The 5416-nt window shown below is 35.6% G+C and overlaps 1 protein-coding gene across 1 annotated transcript in view; it reads right to left on the reverse strand.

Moving 5' to 3' along the window:
- LOC107743920 (glutamate receptor 1-like) overlaps nucleotides 1–5416 on the reverse strand; it is a gene marked incomplete at its 3' end in the record, with an annotated part of 29072 nt that overhangs the window by 4070 nt on the left and 19586 nt on the right. The gene's annotated exons all lie outside the window — the stretch shown is intronic.

Genomic DNA, 5416 nt, shown 5'->3' on the forward strand with positions numbered 1-5416 from the left:
GAGCACTACTGTAAGGTTAACCCTGCATGGTTTACATGTTTGAAAATGATTAACAGTTGAAAATATTAGACATTTAGAAAAGTAATCAAAAAGTAATCAAATGTAATCAGTTACATTACTTTAATAAAGTAATTGAAAAGTTACACTACTTATTACATTTTAAGTAGGGTAACTTGTAATCTGTAACCTATTACATTTCCAAAGTAACCTTCCCAACACTGCTGTTTTCTAGTTGAATTCATTTTCAAGTGCAATTTATTCCTGTAATGGACTTTAATTACTCCAGTCTTCAGTGTCACATGATCCTTCAGAAATCATTCTAATATGCTGATTTGGTTTCTTTTTATTATCAATGTTGAAAATAGTTATGCTGCTTAATATTTCTGTGGAAAAATTGAAACATTTTGATGAACTGTGATACATCGCGATTATGAATGATTTATAAGCTGCATTTAAATGAAAAATAATATTTTTTAAATAACAGTCTGTCACTTTTGATCAATTGCATCCTTGCTCAAAATTATTAATAAAATTAATTTGAAAAAATATTAAAAATGACTGCTAACTTTTGAACGGTAGTGTATACAAATGAAATCTGTGTCAATTTCCTTAATGGGCCATTTTTGGCCATGTGAACTGTTAGAAAATAAACTCTCTTAAAACACTTTTCAGACTCTCACTAGTTTAGGTAATTTGTCAGTTTGTTTATTTAATCTCAAGCTCTTCACTAACTTTAGATAAAACTTTATTAGAGGAAAAACTAGTAGTAAAATAAATGTCCTGGTAAAAGGTTTCCAAATTAGAATAGTAACATAACAAACACATTTGGTTTTTAATCAGAAACACATTTACAAAAATTTCAATGGAATCCATTTGCCACACGGCCGCTGCCACTTCCCACATGTGTGATAATGTGGAAGCTGATTGGAAGTGTGCGGCTCTCTCTCACTCACATCTGCTTCCCTGTTCTGAAAAGTTCCTCCTGACAGGAAGCACATGGCCGTGTCATCCGACCCTCTAATGACAGGAACACACTGGCCGCCTGCAGTGGTTTGTGTTAGCCTGAGTAGAGGCGTAAAACACGATGTGAACACCTCTGGCCAGCCTGTGCTCTCTCTGGCCCTGCTAAAGATCCTGGCAGCATCTGCCCGTCCTGGCACCATCTCACAAACAGATCTCCACAGGTCTGTTCGGCGCTACCAGCCCCTCGGCGGGGATGACTGATGACTGTATTGAACGTTCAGCTTGTCTGTGGTCATGGGACTCGTAGAGCACAACCTAAGCTGATGCAATCAGACTAGAAGCTACACTATACAAATATATTTACAGCAAAAAAAAAAAAAATCACATTAAAAAAATACAATGTCAATGTTTCAGGTATTACGGGATGGCGTATTGATACCTCTATATTTAACAACTTATTTTACAGCATATATTTAATTAAGTGATATAATGTTAATACACAAATCTACTTGAACTAACAAAATCAACTTTCTACTTTAGAATGTACTGATAACCACCAAGATAATACAGGTGGCACAAAAGAAAACCACAAGATAAATCAGAGTATATTGTAAGTTGTCTCCATCCATAAAACAAGGCCAAGACAGTGAACAGGGTCATACACACAAAATACAATGAAGGTAGCTCACATGACACTAAAATAATGCAGTAAACAAAATAAATAACAGAATAACAAAATGTTATTTTTCCTTTGTACAGTACTAAAAACAAAAAATGAGAAGAAATGCAATGGGATGTGTCACGCAGGGATTTCTGAGAATATCCTTTCACTGTTTTTCATAGTAAATCATATGGTAATTCATAGCTTTTACTTGCATAAATAAAGTAGTTATCTACTAAATAAAGTAGATTTATCATAATTTAAGTACATGTTAAGTTAAGCGCTTTGAGTGCCCAGAAAAGCGCTATATAAATGCAAGGAATTATTATTATTCTAAAAACCTATGTTTGACAATGCACTTTCAGCTTCCTATGCCTTCCTAACTATTAACTAAAAAAAGAAATAATTTCTAAATAAAGTAGATTTATCATAATTTAAGTACATGTTAAGTTAAGCGCTTTGAGTGCCCAGAAAAGCGCTATATAAATGCAAGGAATTATTATTATTATGTAATTTCAAACACCACTGACAACAATGCGTTTACACACACAACTATACACAAACTACAGATTTTATTTTTTTTGCACATTTGAGCTAGTCTTCATCTGTCTGTCCAAGTATACAAGACAATGCATAATTGAATATGAGAAAGATTAAATACACATTATCCGTCACTTCTGTCTTTTGAAGTACCAAGTGTAGACATACTAAATATAACAGTGAATGAATCCGAGCTACAGTCACATTGTTCAGGTCTGTAAGTCTGACTTCACAGAAAATGGACTGGAATGATTTCAATCGCACACAAGTGTTTACATGACATTTCCAAAAGAAAAAATGATTGCTTTAGTCTAACTGAAACTTAACTTTTAAAATTAATATAAACAGTTTTTGCATGTATTGTAAATAAAAGAGCAGCAAGAACATCCTGCTAATGTTCTTCTTTTGTGTTCCACAGAAGAAATTAGAGATTTCTACTTATAAAATCAATTGACAAACATGAAGAAACAGTATATTCGTTGTAGCTGGGCTGCTGAACTGGCTTTCCAGCGTTTCTGTTTTTGCTCATGCTAAATTACATCAGTTCCACCTAATATGTGTGAGGCCAGTCTATTTAAGCGACAGCGTGTCTGAGAGGTTATTGCCAGGCAGCACTATGGAGTAAACTGCTTTAAACTGCAGTCTAAGAGCAGTTGCAGGTAGACTCCCTCAGGAGAACCGTGGAGACTAAATAGCCATTTCCTTCTCAATCTGTTTCTCTCACTCACTATTTCTCTTTTCTCCTCCCATCCAATCATGAGCAGAAAACCTGTGGATTATTTGAAGCCTGTGTGCCCTTTCATGTGTTGTTATTTGGTCTATGTTGATGCCCGATAACATGTCGGTGTATGGATTATTTGAATAACTGTGCAGTGGACTGAATTTTAAAGGACACCAAGCTCCACCTCTTCCATCCACATCCACTGCTTTAATGAGGAGCTCTGCTCGCTCTTTTGGCCTCCAGTCCTCTGTATAAACACTCTCACACACATCATATCCTTCGGCACACTCTAACATACACACACAAGCTACATGCCTCACAGTTTGAATATAAAACACACACACACTCAAAATAATTCAGCAATCTCACTCTTACTACACACAAGCATCTGCAAATATCACCAGAGTAATTACACACAGACAAGCTTAATAAGACCCTTTTCACCCCCTCTCTCTCTCTCTCTCTCTCTCTCTCACACACACACACACACACACACGTAAGGACTCACATAAGCCTGTCCATACTCATTGACGGGAGTTGCACGTCATCATTAGCCTACACAGTGGAGCGTATGACTGTGGACGCTCAAGGGAACATATAGTAATAATCCCTCCTGTATCCTGCTGTATTTATGCCCTAAGTGGACAGTTCCAGGTCAGCTATACATAATGTGTTATTTCCAAGGAATTGGAAACCTTTACAAATACAGTTTGTGCATGCTATGACAACATATTAATAAATAAATAATATATAAAAATATTCATATTTGATATATAATAATATTTCAATTATAATACAGAACGTTTTATTAAAGATTATTAAAAATATTATAAAGAATTCATTTATAATAAACACTGCAACATTCCATGAAATAATAATTTTGTTTTCATGCGGACTAATTACATTATAAAAAATATTTTTACAGTCTATTAATTATTTGAACCTCTACACTTTCACATGATCCAGAAGTTTCATGCATTTTCACTGCAATAGTATAATTTCTGCTCTTCAGTGAGAGTGCAAAAGAGGATCACGAAAAATCTTTTTGTTGTGTAACGGCAGTCATGTTCTAAACCGGTCTGCTGACAAGGCCTCTTAGGGCTGAAACGGCTGTTATCACTCCTGCAACAGGAGAACAAACCAATTTAGCGAAAGCCAGCGGCGACTTCAGAAAGACATTTTTTTTCTAGTACCCAAACATAACAAAAAGCCCAAGTACTGCATCTCATTTTGTCCATCATGTCTGATGCAATTAAAAAGAGAATAAAATATTGACAGTTTAAGCTTCAGTTCAGCTCAAAACAACTAAATTGTCCTGGCTGGTGGCTGACATTAAGAGTTACTGCTGTGGCCCTAAAGCATTATTTAAAGGCCACACAAACACATTTTAGCAATTTCCAACAACCATCTCCTTACAGGTCTATGAAGTTTGTCTGTCCAGTACATATCGTCTCTGTTTAGATTTAGTTGTGTTCACATTGACAATAACCAAGCCACAAGATTGCCTTTAATGATAGTGGTATTTAGAGTTACAGGTTCTTCATACTGAGGGCCACAAACAGCTCTCAGTGCAGCAAAAGTGATGCAGTGTTGGGTGGGTGGAAGCCCTCAGGTGCAGAGACCGCTGCTCTGGCCAAATGAGAGTTCACTTCTTCAGAATGAGTCACCTGCACAACCTGAGCATGAGAGTGTGAATCACATAAATATGGAAGAGAAGAAAATCCACCTCAATGGCAAATGTGACGGGCCGGCAAACATACTGGGTGGCACAACAGTGTGGCCAAACCAGCATGTATCCAACAAATCAGTGCACGAATTATTCATGTGATGCAAAGCTGAATTTTCAGCAGCCATTACTCCAGTCTTCAGGGTCACATGATCCTTCAGAAATCAATCAAATATGCCAATTTATTATCAATGATGAATACTGTTGTGTGGATTTTTTTGTGGAAACAGATGCTTTTTTCAGGATTCTTTGATGAATAAAATTTTCAAAAGAGCAGCATTTGCTCACAGTATCCTACTTTACTTGAATATATACAGTATACTCACATAAAACAATATATACTTTAAAGTAAATCTCAGCTGCGACATTGTTTATATCATCGCAAAACGTAAATTGTATAATCACATAAACAAAGTGGCACATGAAATATATCTGCATACTTTATAACCTAGATCCGCATACATGCATACTTTATAACTTTACCTGCACACTGTAAAGCAATATATACCGTAAAGCAAATCTTAACTGTTTCATTGTTTGTTTCATCGCAAAATGGGTAACGCTTTAGATTATAACCCGCAATGTACTGCGTAAGTAAACAGAATTTACAGCATCACTTTTTTGTAATTACAGTGTACCTATTCAGTACCTCCGTGTAGGTATAAGGTAACAATATGCGAAGTTTGGGGAATAAAGGAGTAATAATATGTAAAATTACAAATTATTTCTACTGTAAGTATTTTGAAACTAAGGGGTACCTATTCTAATATAACAGGGTATGTATGACCTAACAATCTTATATTTG

The sequence above is a fragment of the Sinocyclocheilus rhinocerous genome, unplaced genomic scaffold (genome assembly GCF_001515625.1).
Source record: "Sinocyclocheilus rhinocerous isolate Xijiao unplaced genomic scaffold, SAMN03320098_v1.1 scaffold2422, whole genome shotgun sequence".
Lineage (NCBI taxonomy): Eukaryota > Metazoa > Chordata > Actinopteri > Cypriniformes > Cyprinidae > Sinocyclocheilus > Sinocyclocheilus rhinocerous.